Source organism: Protopterus annectens, chromosome 16.part0, assembly GCF_019279795.1.
Source record: "Protopterus annectens isolate FY-2018-M chromosome 16.part0, PAN1.0, whole genome shotgun sequence".
Classification (NCBI taxonomy): Eukaryota; Metazoa; Chordata; order Ceratodontiformes; family Protopteridae; genus Protopterus; species Protopterus annectens.
The window spans coordinates 730,070,383-730,087,980 of NC_056750.1; positions in this window are offsets into that span (position 1 = coordinate 730,070,383).

Here is a 17,598-nt window from a genome sequence, read left to right on the forward strand (position 1 = left end):
TTGCTTGAACTCTAGTAATATGTTTCGTGCTGCAGGCACACCTTACCTAAACTCATATCAGTAACATGCTGTGGCCACACTTTAACTAAACTCATATCGGTAACATGTAGTGGCCACACCTTACCTAAACTCATATCAGTAACATGCCACAGCCACACCTTACCTAAACGCACATCAGTAACAAGCCACAGTCACACCTTACCTAAACTCATATCACTAACATGCCATGGCGACGCCATACCTAAACTCTTATCAGTAACATGCCAGAGCCACACCTTACCAAAACTCATATCAGCAACATGCCACAGCTACATCTTCCCTAAACTCATATCAGTAATATGCCATGGCCACACCTTACCTAAACTCATATCCATAACATGCCATGACCACATCTTATCTAAGCTCATATCAGTAATATGCCATGGTCCCACCTACATAAACTCATATCAGTAACATGCTGCAGCCACACCTTACCTAAACTCATATCAGTAACACATCATGGCCACATCTTATCTAAACTCATATCAGTAGCATGCCATGGCCACACCTTGCCAGAACTCATATCAGTAACATGTTGTGGCCACTCCTTACATAAACTCATATCAGTAACATGCCACAGTCACACCTTAACTAAACTCATATCAGTAACATCTTGAAAAAGAGTTTTAACTCAAAAGCTTGATGTAATGAACCCTGTTTTATATGGATGGTCATGCTGTGCCCTTTTTTACTGGATCTAAACTCATATCAGTAACATGCCACAGGCACACCTTACCTAAACTCATATCAGTAGCATGCTGCAGCAACAACTTATCAAAACTCAGATCAGTAACATGCCGTGGCCACACCTTACCTAAACACATATCAGTAACACGGCATAGCCACATCTTATCTAAACTAGCTTGCCACAGCCACACCTTACCAAAACTCGTATCAGTAAAATGTCACAGCCACACCTTATGTAAACTCATATCAGTAACATGCTGCAGCCACACCTTACCTAATCTCATACCAGTAACATGCTGCAGCCACACCTTACCTAAACTCATACCAGTAGCATGCTGCAGCCACACCTTACCTAAACTCATATCAATAACATGCCATGGCCACACCTTACCTAAACTCATATCAGTAACATGCCGCAGCCACACCTTACCTAATCTCATACGAGTAACATGCTGCAGCCACACCTTACCTGATCTCATACTAGTAACATGCTTCAGCCACACCTTACCAAAACTCATATTAGTAAAATGTTGCGGCCACACCTTACCAAAACTCATATCAGTAACATGTCACAGGCACACCTTACCTAAACCCATATCAGTAAAATGCCGCCGCAACACCTTACCTAAACTAATGCCAGTATATGCAGCAGCCACACCTTACCTAAACCCATATCAGTAACATGCCACAGCCACACCTTACCTAAACTCATATTAGTAACATGCCACAGCCACATCTTATCTAAACTCATATCAGTAACATGCCATGGCCACACCTACGTAAACTCATATCAGTAAGATGACACAGCCACACATTACCTTATCTTGTATCAGTAAGATGGCACAGCCATACCTTACCTTAACTCACATCAGTAACATGCCACAGCCACATCTTAACTAAACTCATATCAGTAACATGCCGCAGGCGCACCTTACCTAGACTCGTATTCAAGTCTGAGCATTATTGGTAGCTTATGTGAAATGCTCTCATTTCTAACTTTCAGTCAGCTGTCTTTGAGTACCTTGGACTAGCGTGCTAGTGCCAGACCCCTAAAAGCAGACAATTCCTGAGACCACTTTGAAACTGGAGTTCTAGTGTGGATATTAATGAAATTTTGAAGGATTTAAAAAAAAATCTTCTTTAAATTTAAAAACTAGTAGTAGGACAACATGCATTTAATTGAATTTTAAAGCAAGTATGGTGCCAACAGGCTTATGAATTATGGGAGTACCTCTAGTCATGAAAACAAGGACTTTTTAAAACAAATGGAGCCCATTCTATAAATAAGTGGAGTGTCAATATATGCTTATTTTAACTATGTTAAATGAAAGGGAATGGTAATTTCTTAAGAGAGATACTGCAGTGGTAAGACACACAGGAGTAATTGGGTTTCTGGTTTCAGTTTATGAATATGGGTATCAAAGAACAATGCTAGTATACGGGAGAATATACCAATGCACTGTGTGATTCATAAAGAATGGTACACAATGGGATAAAGTCTTTCATACAATATGTTGCTGCCACTGTGCTCTGTACATGGGGCACACATGTAAATGCATCCCCCTAAGGACTGTCCATGATTCAGGGACTGTACATAAACTGTGAATGAGTGGGACAAAGCTGTATAAATTACAGTGCCAAAAATATGTACCTAGGGTCAGTGTGACACATCTGACCATGCTGATTCCTCTTCCTTGATGAGTAGTAACATCAGTGATTTTGCAAGTAAAAAAAAAATAGAAGGAAAGAAAGAGTGACCCCCCGGATTCACGAAAGCTTGCACGGAGTGCAAGATGAGTGTAGGAGCTCACACCGGCAATATGTCTGCCGTGCGATCCAGGAACAGCCGTCAGGGTCGTGCACGAGAGCTGCTAAAGCTACTCTTGCATGGACAGCATCATGGCATGCAAATTACCTCATTTGCTGGTGAAAGACATGCAAATGAGGTAAATTTGCGATTCAGAAAACACTAACCTGTCCGTGGAAGATTAGTGTTACCTGCAAAAATGTATTCCGTTGGTAACGGAGTACATTTCTGCAAATAGCTAAACAGAGCTATGACAGCTCCAAATAAAGGATGCATACAGTTGAGGAAGCATGCCACTGGCCAAATATAAGGCCATTGGCATTTTAAAATGTTTAAAAATGTAACTTTTTTCCCCCCGATCTCCAATGTTTAAGCATAGTGCAGCACCGCACAAACGTTCGGCACTTATAAAAACAAGAAAATAATTAAAAAAAAGCCAAAAATAGGCATTTTCACTAAAAAGCTTATTCTGCCATGCAGGTGAATGGCAGGCTGAAGACAACATGGCCACTGACTAGTGGTTACTAAAGGGGAGAAGCTCAGTGTGAGAGATGTAACCATGCATTACTAGGCAATCCTATGCAAATGAGGATAAGGATAGTGAATCCCAATTTTCCCCAGCATGTGAGGCATGTCCCAAGAGTGTAAGAGTAGGAGTAGGTGAGTAGAAGACTAGAATATAGGTGACATCATGAGGGGGTAGGGGTATGTCAGACAGGCTGTAAGCTAATTGGAGCACAGTGGCTTGTGTTTGCCCTGAGTTGCTCAGGATTGCAAAGAGACGTTCCTACAGTTGTCCTGTTTGAAAACCTCAAACCAAAGGTGCACACTGTTAAAAGATAAGAAACTCCTTGCAACCATGCATGCAGCATGTGCGCTCGTGTAAGTGGCACCCCCCCCCCCCCAGGTGGAAACAGAAAGGCAAAAGGAAGGAAAAGAAGTAGTAGGAAGTTAACCAAGGAGAACTAGCAGAGCTGCCAGGTGAAATATATCAGAATCAGCCAATTACGCAGGCAGCAGACTAGCCCAGCCCAGTACTTTAAACTCTGCAAACACCATTCCCCCTGTTTTTTCTGAAGAACTCTGCAACACTGCAGTATACAAAAAGGGAAAGCTTAAAAAGTCTAAGTCAGACAAAATGTTAGGGGCTGCTCTTGCTATCATAAACCAATATGTGCAAGGTGCTGAGGGTGGTGATGTTGTGAATGCTGCTGAGCAACCCACAGTGAGGAGATGGAGATGAGTGTACAGACCCAGGGTAACCTACCAGGGGCTACATGAGCTGGAGATAGTGGAGTGCTATAGGGTGGACAGAGACCTCCTACAGCAAATTGTTGAGCTGGGCCGGCCACGCCTCACACACAGAACCAACAGAGGGGAACCCATCCCAGTGGATACCAAGGTATGTGTTGGCCTAAGAATACTAGCTACAGGTACCTTCCAAAGACCAACTGGTGATATGATGGGGATTTCACAGGCATCAGCATCCAGGGTACTCCACCAGTTCCTGGATGCCATGTCAGCACATGTCGGTGACCACATATATTTCCCCAATTCCCATGAGGCATTGGCAAGCAATATTCACCTTTTGCACCAAATGGAATACGCTGAGGTAGTGGGTGCAATAGACTGCATGCACATATGCATAAAAGCACCACCCGGTGAGCAGGGTAGTGTCTACATCAACCACAAGGGCTTCCGCTCCATCAACTGCCAGTTTGTGAGCGATGCCCAGGGCATAATAATGAATGTGTGTGCTGTATGCCCTGGAAGCTATCATGATTCCCACATTTGGCATCTGACCCAGCTGTACCAGTTATTTGCCAACGGGGACATTCCCAACGGTCACCTAGTAGGGGATGCTGGATACGCACAGGAGCCATGGCTGATGGCACCCATCAGAAATGCACACACACCTGAACAAGAACTCCATAATGAGGCACACGCAGAAACAAGAAACATAATTGAGCGTGTGTTTGGGATGCTCAAGTCACAGTTCCGGTATCTGGACACATCTGGTGGAGCCTTGCAGTACTCACCAACTACATGTACCCAAATTGTTATGGTATGTGCCATGCTACACAATATGATCCTGCGGAAACAGCTGTAGCAGGAACAGCATGTGACAGGGCCAAACAGCCCCCCACCATTGCCAAGGCCTGCACAGGCACAGCGTGACTCGGAGGAGGAACAACCTGAGCCTGCCCCAGTAGGAAGAAAGAGGCATGCCCAGTATGCCCTGGCTTTGGCAAAGAGGCAACGCATAGCACATACACTGACTCAGTAGGAACCCTGGAAATGACACCTCTCTCTGACTCGCACATACAGTAAAAGGGATGCCTAACTTGACACTACCTGTTTTCAAACATGTATAGGGAGTGTACTATGTGCATCCAACATAGGCAGCCCTGCAGCACCACCTGAGGCATGAGTGCTCTATTTTAAGCAATATGAAGCACTGCTAAGCACATTTTACCAGTATTGAGCATATTTAAATACAATTGCGCGTAGTTGCTCATCAAGCTAACCAGTGCAATGTTGAGCAACATTGGGCAATGTCGGGCAAAGTTGGGTAAACACGCTCACACCTGCTTTACTGTTCCTTAACCAGTCAGATCTGCCCAGCAGGAAAATAAAAAGCAGTGTCAGGGCTCGAACACAGGATACTGTGCACTATAGTCACAGTACTGAACCACTAAGCCATGATAGCATTTTACTGGCACAGACACAACTTAAGTCACTCACACATACCAATTGGGGGGGTCACATACCTAACAGTCACAGCCAGCAGGAAAGTTGTAGACAAACGCAAACACAAACAAATGCTGTATCATGTCCTCTGAAGAGGCATATGGGTAACCACCCCCCCAGGCCTATGCAGACAGATAACAGCAGGCCAGGCAGTGTGATATGGGTTGGGTAGGCTATGAAGTTACAAACTAATATCCATGTAATTGGAAGCTAAGGTCTGTAGTACAGTGGTATGCCTCAAGCCAGTACGATAGGCAACAGTACAGACTGAAATGGAGTACCTGACATAGCAGTGCAGGCCTAGCAAATGTGTATAAGTGTCAGGTGTACCCCTCATCGTATGTACACCCACAGTAAAAATCAGGTGTGCCCCCCCTGGGTAGGAATGTACAAATAATAGCTGTCCCCCCTGTATGTAGAAATGTTGATAAGTCTATGCAAAATTGACTCATGGAAGCTCTGCAGGCACAGCGTGCTTCCTGTTGATGTACAACACAAAGGTGAGCCCTGAAGTAAAAAACAACTTGATTTTTCACACACATATAGTATATATGCCCATAGTGGGCATGCTCACACACTTGAACAAATTTTGCAAATTTCAGTCAACAACATACTGAAAAGGTCATACTGGGCATGCTCACACACTTAGGCCATGTCTGAGTACAGCAGTGGGCCACACATATTTGGCAGTTGCAGTTCTTACTCCAGACACATGTCACTATTCACCAATCCTGCCTTGTGCACACAGTGATATGAAAACAGACCCATATACTATATTGGACCCCTGTCATAATCAAACTATGTAATAGAAGTACTTAAGTTGTGCAAAGAAAGTTAAAATCCAAAGATCAGTAAATCTCCGATCAGTATCATCAAGAAACAATGAGCACTCCTAACATTATCCAAGCCGAGCTCTGTCACAAATATTGCCAAAGATTCCATACAGAACCATGAAGCTTTCTTTAGCAATGTCATAAATATCAATGTAAACTCATATATGTTCTGAGTTAGTGCAGAGTGTAAATGAATACATGTACACGACTGACATTGCCAACATCTTGTCAGACAGGTTCATACATATTTAACCCCCTCTCTCTGACAAAAGGGCCCATTACCATACCTGGAGATTGTGAAAACCCAGAAATCACATGTACAATGGTTAAACAGCTCTATCCAAACCTAAAAACACGGCATCTATGGGATGACATGGTATCCCTGGCTGTGTCATATGTGAACTCCAAAACAAACAGACCCTGTACCTGAACAGTGTGTTGAGACCCACCCTCTGTACAGGATATGAAACTGTTGAATTGGTTACAGCAACATTTGGCACACTCCACAAGTGTTGGTGCACAACAGACCATGGGAACTATTGTCTTAGCCTAATAAACCTGATCTGCAAGACCATGGAGTCCATCATTATGGAAGCCATAAACAGAGCAAGTGGGAGCCTACAAACACCCAACCCTACCCATTTTGGTTTGATCAGGGGCAGATCATGGTCCCTAAACCTGCTAGACAGGTTTCAAGGTAGTTACCCAGGACATACATCAATGAAATGAGCTCCACACGGCCTACATAGACCTTGAAAAGCCCTTTTCCAACATCCCACACACATGTCGTATCCACAAAATCAACAACCTGTTCATAAACACATATGCAATATGATGGATTGCCAACTTGGGCACAGCTAGATCCCACAAGGTAAGAATTGTGGTCTCTGTGCTGTACCCCATGGCACAGTCTTGGGACCCCTCCTGTCTCGTGTATTCTTTTCAGAAGTACAGTCAAACACACAATGGCTATGGTTAGCAAGTTTGTGGATGACTGCAAAAGAGTTGTCATAATTGATGCTTGGGACAACAGAGACATACCTAAAAAGGGTCTCAGTCAGACAGATGTGGTGTCAAAATTATGGCCTTAAGCTACAGTCATACATAGGAGCCAACACCCTAAATATGGAGGTAATAATAAGGGATCTATGTTCACATGTGGATAGCCATCTCTACTTCCAGAAACACATTCACAAAGTGGTTAGAAACTCATGCTATGTGTCCCCACAAATTGCCAAAGTCTTTGCATGTAAGTCAAAGGAGGTTCGCTCTACTCATCAGTCATCAGACCCATCAGAGAGTACCACAACACACTTGCAATGAATCTGACTAGGTACCTTCAGCAGCTGGAAAGACCACTGAAGTACCTCAACAAGAGGATTACTGGCCTCAAACAGTTGCCCCATGCAACAAGACTGAAGTAACTCAATCTGTACTCTGTTGCATACCGTCTACTCAGGCAATCTCTGCCCAACTTACAGGTCCATGTCCAATGCAGAACTGATGTACATGCTCTATCTGAAGTTTACACCCAAGCTCACTGTGCCACATGCTCTTGGGATATAATCATCACAACAATAAATAGAACATGTTGGAGGGATACATTACTAACTCACAGACTGCCCTTGCTTTGGAACAGGCTCCCAACCTACATTAAGCTGAGTCCCTCACTGACATTCTTCCGGAGGAGCCTTGATGAGTGTATGTGAAACTGAACTGTCACACCATGGATCACTTCATCAGCTCTACTACACAGAGGCATAGGAAACTAACCCCAGGTGTGGTGATAGCTGCACACTCTGGCCATACTAATATATGCCTTCAGGCAGATAGCCTATTACCTACCTATGTACATATATATGTAGGGGGAACACAGTATAATAAGCCAAAGACGGATGGGCCGAGATGTGTATAAGAGGGGGACCATGACAGGCAGCCATCCAGGACTGTCCCACCCAGCACACATCCCAATGGCACAAAAGACATGAGGTGCACATCTCACCCACTGTACATAATAGCCACCAGTATCTGTAAGCATTACAGTGTATGTGGAGCATGTGCCTGCTGTACAACATGACTGTACAATGAAGTACACATCTACTATCTGTAGACATGTACCTGTCACACAGGTTTACAGGTATGCAGTAGACTATCTTCGCAGAGGCATATATTAGCCTAGGCAAGTTGTGCAGCTTTCACCACCCCATTGGTTAGTCTCCTAAGCCCTAGTTCTAATAGTTAGTACCCTAAGCCCCTTTCTAGTGGGGCTGCTAATGTCATCCCTGGCGTGAATTGTCTGTTTCCCATCCACTCATCAAGGTTCCTATTGAAGAGTGTCAGTGAGGGGCTCTGTCTGATGTACATTGGGACTCTGTTCCACAATAAGGCAAGTCTCTGGGATAGTACTCTATCACACCAGCATGTTGTATTCATTGTTGTGATGAGGTTCATATCCCTGGAGTGTGTAGTGCGACTCAGTTTTGATTTCCTTAGATGGAGCATGTTCAAGAGTTATGTGTTGGACATGGCTCTGTATGTTAGCCAGAGTTTGCCTCTGAGTAGGTGGTACGCAACAGAGAACAGATTTAGTTTTTCCAGTTGTGTTGCATAACACAACTGTTCGAGGCCAGTAATCCTCTTGGTGAGGTACCTCTGTGGTCTCTCCAGCTACTGGATATGCCTAGTTGAGTACATCCAAAATGGTGCATTGTACTCAATGATGGGTCTGATGACAAGAGTAGAGGGCCACCACTACCTCTTTTGATCCTGATGCAAACCCTTTGTTGATTAGGTGGGCCACATAAGATTTCCTAACCACTTTGGCAACATGGTTGTCAAAGGAAAGATGACATGATCTACTTGTGTCCCCAGATTCCTTATTACCTCGTCAGATTTTAGGGGATAACACCTATGTGGTACTTTGTGGGTAATTTGTTTTCCCCAAAGGGAATTACTGTGCATTCTTTCACATTGAGCTTGAGGCCATGATTCTGACACCACACATCTGTCTCATAGAGTCGCTTCTGGAGAATATTTGTGTCATCCGGGGAATCTATTATGGCAAACACTTTACAGTTCCCAGCAAGCCTAGTCAACCACAACCCTCCTGTGTTGGCATGTACTTCTGAGAAGAATATACCAAACAGGAGAGTCCTCAGGACTGAACCTTGGGGGATACCAGTTGTTACTGGTTTAGAGTCTGACATGTAGCCAGCAACTCTTGATTTGTGGGATCTCTCTGTGAGCCAGTTTGCAATCCATCTTGTGATGTATGGATTTATGCCCAGGTTGGTGAGTTCATCAATGATACCTGACTGGGGAATAGTGTCAAAGGCCTTAGCAAGGTATTGATAGGCTGCGTGGAGCTCCTTTCAATCATCTGTAGCCTGGGTGACTGTGTGAAAGAAATCCACCCAGTTCAGGAGGCATGATCTGCCTTTCATGAAGCCAAACTGGGTGTGATCAACTGTGTAAAGGTTCCCAATGTCTTTATTGTTGAGTTCCATTATGATTGGCTCCATTGCCTTGCAGATCAGACTTGTCAGGCTCATAAAGCGGAATGTCAAGGGTCTGTTGTGGCCACTCCCCTGTGGAGTGGGAAGAACATTGCTGTGCAACATTATATCCTGAAGAGAGGATGTAGAGAAAGGTGCAGGTATCCTTGATGAATATGGATACATCCCCACCCTATGTGCTATGATCCAGGTTCTGATGCTGGAAGGTATGGAATGAGTAGTATCCTGGTAGTGCTGGTGTGCTCTCTGGAGCCTTGAACTAGGTTTCTGTTACTGCACAGGTATCAGTATTCTCCATACTGAGAAGTGCCTTGAGTGTGTGCATCTGGAGGCTGAGACTTCTGGCAATGAGTAGTATTTAGCACACTTTTTGGTTATTTGTGTTGGTTACGGGGTTTAGTTTGTCCTGAGTGACCAGTGTTCCACACCTGAAATCAACGCCTCATTGGTCCGATCCGACCATAAGCTAATTACCCTAGATATCCACATTCTGCCCCCACCCCCCCATTAAGGAAACCATGGTAAACATTTTCTCCAAAGCCAACTTCATGCTTCTTAAGACAGAAGTGTTGAATTTCATGACACCCATGCAGATGGACAATACAGTACGACTACTGAATCCTTCACAATTGCACTTTATAAGCACTTTCATGAGTGCATGGATCGTGCTATCCCAAACGGAACCAAGACGCTATCCTCCAAAAAAAGAAAGCCAATCTGATGGTCCCCTGCCACAAACAAACTGTACAACAGAAGGAAGAAACTGTTGCAAAAGAGAGTAAAATCCCATGAGTGGAGGAGGTCCCAGGTCAGCCTCAGTAAGAAGCTGCGATCCCTGATAAAATCCTGCAAAGCTAGTTACGAAAACAAAATCACCACTGATTCTAAAAAAACAACCACAAAGCATTCTATAGCTATGTCAATAATCTCAATGGCAACACTCAGATCTGCTCTGATTTACAGCACAATGGCACTAAATATACAGACCCAACTGATATTGCAAACATCCTGCCAGAAAGGTTCAGTGCTAACTTTACCCCCCTCTCACCCATTAAAGAGCCCATCTCTATAACGGAAGAATGCAAAGTTCCTGTAATCACGGCTGCACAGGCAAAAACCACACTCTTCAAAGTCAAGAACACAGCATCCATGGGACCAGACAACATCCCAGGCTGTGTTCTACATGAACTACAGAACGAAATGGTACCCCACCTAAGTACCATGTTGAATCATAGCGTCACCTCAGGCTTTGTACCTACTGAATGGTGCACAGCGACTGTTATCCCACTCCACAAGGGGGGACCCACCACGGACCCTGGGAACTACTGCTCCATTATCCTGATGAGCCTGGTCTGCAAGAACATGGAATGTATCATCATGGAGGTTATAAGCAAAGACATTGGTAATCTCCAAACTCTGGACCCCACCCAGTTCGGGTTTGTAAAAGGCAGACCATGTCTCCTAAACCTGATAGACTTCTTTGAAACAGTCACCAAAGACTTAGACAAGGGTAAGGTGGTTCACACAGCTTATATAGATCTTGCCAAGGCTTTCAACAACATCCCCCACTCTGGAATTCTAGATAAACTCACTAAACTAGGTATAAATCCCTATGTCACAAGATGGGTTGCCAACTGTCTCACTGACAGAACCCACACTGTGAAAGTAGCAGACTCCAAAGCTGACTTCAGACCAGTGACAAGTGGGTGCCACAGGGTTCAATCCTGGGTCCTCTCCTGTTTGGTATCTATTTCTCTGAAGAACAGGCTAACACAGAAGGTCTTTGACTAATGAAGTTCGCAGATGATTGCAAACTAGGAGCCATAATCGAAACTCCTAACGATGTGGACATCATACAAAAGGTCCTCACTGAGACAGATGCCTGGTGTCAAAGCCATGGCCTCAAGCTCAATGCCAAAAAGTGCATTGTCATCTCCTTTGGTAAAAGCTCTGTTCTCATGAACTACAACATAGGCAGTAGTATACTTAACACTGAAAGTGTGATAAGAGACCTTGGGACCCAGGTGGACAGTAGTCTCTCCTTTGATAATAACAGTGCCACAGTGGTCAAGAAATCCTTCTACATGGCACACCTCATCACAAAAGATTTCTCATCCAGAAAAAAAGAGGTCATTGTTCCCCTCTACTCATCACTCATTAGACCCATTATAGAGTACAACGCCCCTTTTGGTATGTACCTCACAAGACATCTACAACAACTGGAAAGGCCACAGAAATACCTCACAAAGAGGATTACCTGCCTCAAACTGATGCCCTACAAAGACCGTCTCAAAAAACTTCAGCTTTACTCCATCACATATCGCCTACTCAGAGGTGATCTCTGCCTAACATACAAAGCTATGTAAAACCCAGAGCTGTTAGACATGCTCCACTTAAAGAAATCCCAATCCCTCCGAGCTACACGCTCTAGGGACCTAAACCTTGTCACCACAATAAACAGAACATGCCGGAGGGATAGATTCCTGCCCCACAGACTTCCCATACTCTGGAATAAACTACCTATCTATATCAAACAAAGCTCCTCATTAGCACTTTTCAAGAAAAATCTTGATGAGTGGATGGGAAATAGGAAATTCACCCTGGGGATCACCTCTGTGGCTCTGCTCAAGAGTGTCTTTCGGCTTTTCCTGGTTAGGGGTTGCCACAGCGAAATTCTGATCTGCTATTGATTGGTAGTTTATTTTTACGTGCCGAGTTACCAGCCCTGATGCACAACCTTCAACGAAGTTATGCCCATTCATGCATGTCTCCACACAGAAGACACTCTAGCTGAGAATCGAACCAGACAGCGTCTTACTGCTAGGCGACAATGCTACCGCAGCACCACCACCGCGAGAGTGGCACAGGAAAATAATTTTTTTGGGTGGCAAAAGCCAGGGTACCTTTTTGGCTGGACTTGTATAGGCCCCAGGGCTGATAGCCTAGTACCTTCCTATGAACCTTTGAGCCTTGCCTAAAAAAAGTAATATGGGGACAGCAAGAGCCTTGGCCAGTATTCAGAAGCATAGGGGTGACAGGTGCAAACCATCTCTAGCGAAGCAATGAGGCATGTCTATCATGTCATCCCAGGCAGACAGAGACTGGATACCCTTTGAATGACACCAGAAGCTCAGCCAATTGTTGAAGTTTATCATATTTCTGTTATATTGCAGTATCATGTAGGTGAAGGTAAGATGCTACTCAAGGTGAGGGTCATACCAGCCTGGGCTACATGATCATACAGCTACTATATATCTCTTATCATGTTGTCCTGGGAGATATGTCTCAGATCATTCAAACTGACATGTACAAAGACCGCGTCATATATGTACCTGTTCTGGAGTGATGTAAGTGCTTGTGTTATGTGGCAGATCTTAGCACCTGACAACTGACAGTGACCGTCCCGTTGTCCAGCCTAGTGAGTGGAACATCTGTGTGCCTGACTATGGAGTCACCTACTACTAGTGTGTTGGGTATGTTGTTTTGCCTTAGGGCCTGTTGTGAGGCACACTGCTTTGGTGTATTATGTGTTCTCTGGCGTGTACTTGGAGGTGCATGTTGCTTGCTTGTCTGCTTAGGAGGACACTCTCTCTTTTTCAGATTAATATTTGTATTCTCCGAGTATGGTAATGTGTGTTTATGTGTGTGTTTTTCTGATGCTTATATTGTAGGTCTATGTGAGACAGTTGGTGTTGTGCTTGTATGACCCTACTCCTCTTGACTGTATCGTCCAGTATTGGGTTGACAGAGCTTAGCCACCGGTTTGACCCTGTGTGTTCCACCATGTGGTGCATCAACCCATATATGATATGGTTATGGCCTATGCATACAATAAACTCACAATCCACCTAGTATGATAAGCCTGCTGAGGTTAGCAAATGTGAAAAAAAACCTTTGGGCAAACTGTCAGCAAGTAATGTCTGTATTGCACCCTGTAACTCCATATTGCTTGCTGAAGTGTAAAGAAGTACTTAGTTGGATTAAGAACCCTGCATTTGCCAACTGTGTATGTGTGTGTCTGTCTCTCCCTGGGGAGAAAGCAACCTTTTTGGAGACTACTCACACCCCTGGGGATTTGAATCCTGTACTTGCCAACTGTGTGTGTGTGTGTCCGTCCGTCCATCCCTGGGGAGGGAGCAACCTTTTTGGAGATTACTCACACCCCTTAAAAGTGACATACTCATCTTTGTCAAGTCTGATGATGTCACCATCCTACAAATGCATCTGTGGGAAGGTGAAATCCCAGTAATGTGTATAGCGCGTTGTGTAAATGTGTACTGTTGTAGTATCATAATGTAGTTAGGTAGGGGTTTGAATCCTGCACTTGCCAGCTTTGTGTGTGTGTATGTCTGTCTGTCTCTCTCTGGTGAGGGAGCAACCTTTTTGGAGACTACTCACACCCCTTAAAAGTGATATACTCATCTTTGTCAAGTCTGATGATGTCACCATCCTACAAATACACCTGTGGGAAGGTGAAATCCCAGTAATGTGTATACTGTGCGTCATTTCACAAGTATGTAACCTGTATAGAGGCTGCATCTGAACAGAGTGTTTAGTTGAGTGGTTACTTCATATGTCAGCTTGTGTATGACACAGCCGGGGACACTGTCAATTACCATTGCCACTGTGGTTTGGACTTTGGTAAAGAGATGTTTTAATTAGAGTGTCTGTGAATCATCAGGTTTTGCATTCTTCAGGACTGGAAATGTGGCCCTTGTGTAACGACAGGGTGGTGAAATCCCCATTCAAACTGTCTGACAAGATATTGGTAATGTCATTCAGATAAGTGTACTTTGTGACCATTTACATTAACTCTGACCCGATCTGAGATTTCCCCTCTAGATTACAAACAGCACTAAAGCAAGCTTTAGTATTGTCTTTGGAATCCTTGTCAGTTTGTATTTTGAAGTTTGCCTTGTATGATTAATGAGGGCTAGTATTTTCCCAATGATTCTGACCAGAGAGGTTATCCCTTCTTGGTATGTAACTCTTTTTTGGTACAACTTCACACCTTCTATTATATATTTAGTTTATGGTAGGGGTCCGTGAGACTAATGTACTTTTTCTGTATAAGTGAACATTCCTTGTGTTTGTGATAGCATGGTCCATGCAAACCTGTAGGTGAACAGTATGCATTACTAAAGGATTATGCAGCTGGGACAGTGTTAACCTTAGTAATGCAAACCAATGACAGATAGCAACAACATCATCACCCACAGCACAGTGTCACCCCGTGTCATACACACACATGCGTACTCAAGTTCCAAAATGTGTGTAGTACAATGCACATACCGGCCATCAATAGAAACTATGGAGTGTTAACACTGGCCAATACAGGGCATGTCACCCTGCGCATGTGTCCAATATGCATGTAAATGCAGACAGTGCACCTCCACCATGTTCACAAATGGATACCTGCAAACCTGTGTTGCACACACCCCACACTTACTGTCCACTGTATAACACATGCTGACACAACTACACACATCATCCAAGTGGCACATGGGCAAACAAAACACAATTGGAATAAACACTGGTGAAAACAATACAACATTGCTAATTACAGCTTTAATGCATTATGCCTGCTCAGCTACACCTTCAAGGATATCATTACACTTTACTGCTGACAACATGCTACACATCCAACCATTGCTATACTTTATTAAAGTCACCCTGTGCATCAGCACCATGTTAACCTGTTCCTGCATCAATGTTACAGATGACAGGAGGTGGCACAGGTTTCATCGGTGTGTTGTTGTTTTTCCAGAGGCCTACACTGAGCCATACAATCGACATGTATGTATGTATATGTGTGTGTGTGTGTGTGGGTGTGGGCCATGAGTACTGTTATGGGCCATTGTTGATGTCATGTGTGCGGGTATGTGTTTTCCCTAGGTTTCTGGTTTATGTGTGTGTGTCTGCATGCACACAGTTCAACCATGTGGCTGCCATATACAGGGATTTGTGAGACAGCTACAGACTGTACCTGGCAGGCTTTACAGATCACCATCTCTGGCCATGGATACTGAACCTGTGCCTGGCAGGGCTGCTACAGACAATATCAGGTACTAATACAGATTGGGTACTATCCTCAGAGGTTGACAAATGTCCACTGGATCCAGATCCCTGCTGGGACTGGCCAGAGCCACGTGCTCATGATCTGCTAGTACGGTCTATGGACAGCCCCCCCAACATTGCTGGGGCTGGTACTGGCACTACGGGAGCAGTTGTGACTTGCTGGATGTCCATGGCGACCTCCAACTAGTGATGTTGCTGACATACATCCATGTCTCAACCATCCAGCACTGTCCTGACACATGGACATGACATTGTGGAGGAAATCCAATGTCTCACCCCAACTTTCTTTCAATGACCTCAGTGTAGTTACGTATGGCACCTGCTATGTCATGGATACTGTCATTTACAGAGGTGTAATAAGCCCTCTGTGCCCTTAGCCCCTGTCTGGTGTACAGCTCCATTCGTGTCTGTGCCTCCATGACAGCTTGGAACATGCGTGTGGTAGAAAGAGGTGTGGCACGTCTGCCAGGGGTATGATGACCAACAGTGCTCTGACGAGAACCCCTGAGCTTCTGCCTATGTGCTACCATTCCAGACATCTGGCTATGGCTGCTGTGTCCTGATACATGTGCCATAGATACCACACTGTCCTGGCAGTGCCAACCGTACACTGTCCCTCAGCTAAAGGCAATGGTTGATGGATGTACAGGCAGTATGACTGTGTGCTTGGATGGGGTAGAGACTTGTGTACTGTCAATCGGTGGCCCAGCAACAGACCTTGACAAACCTGCCTGTGCCTCAACACACCTATCCTCATGATCACTTTCTGTGTCAGTGACATCAGGTTCCCTGCTGTACTGAACCAGCCCCACCTCACCACCTGTGAGAGGAAAACAGGAAACACACTTTAAGACCTGAACATGACTTCAGACCACATGCCCACACAGAAAAATGCACTCCTCCCAAAACCAGACACACACAACACCAGCAATCACAGAACATACACAACAGCAGGTGATGATGGAGTACAGTATTACAAGCAAAACAGTCCTATCACACCTGGCAGCATGCAGGACATGTGTTGCTCAACAGCATGCAGTGCAAGTGTAGTCAAACCTTTTTACTAACAGTATACATGGCTTTGATGCATGTGTTTTGTTATTAGGTGATGGCCCTCCCCCTGGAACACAATGCATACATGGACACAACATTGCTGTGCAGGTATTCTTAACCCTGTGATGTACTGTGCAACATAACTCACAGGTATACCATTGCTTGATGTGTATCTATGTGTCAGATAGGTATCCAATGCTGATTACAGCCTCTGTGTCTTTAGCAAATAATTGTGGACACATTTTTAGCACATGCATGATGAGTATTCACACATCCTCAGTGGTGCATGGATAATTGATAGAATACCATTCAGCCACATACCCAATGTACGGTACTTATGGTGAGTGCAGATCATATTGTGGACATGCCAGTCTCATCCATGACATGGCATGCTAAAACACAACTGCATATTTAAACACTACACATACCCAATGTGTATCATATGACCTATCAATAGCATCACAAGACATATATGTGTCAGCTGTGCAAATGCTGATTGGTATGCATACTGTTTAGAGGTGCATATGTGTGCACACATGCATCATTATGGTGTGTAGCAATGACAGCTATGTGTAGTACTATGGTTACAATATCTGGATGGAGTATGGTACCATAGGCCATCATCATGAAGCATCAGGTGGTCATTCAAGGCTACAAATGTTTCACAAACCAGCACAAATCATGCTGTGCCAGAACTGTACTACCTTGGCTAAATTCACCATTTCACAACCACTTGTTACGTGAGTTTGTAAGGAGGCCAATAAGGAGCATTCCCTGACATGAATGTGTAGTTTGTTGCAGAGTGTTTAAATGCCCCAGGATAGGCCTCTTCCCC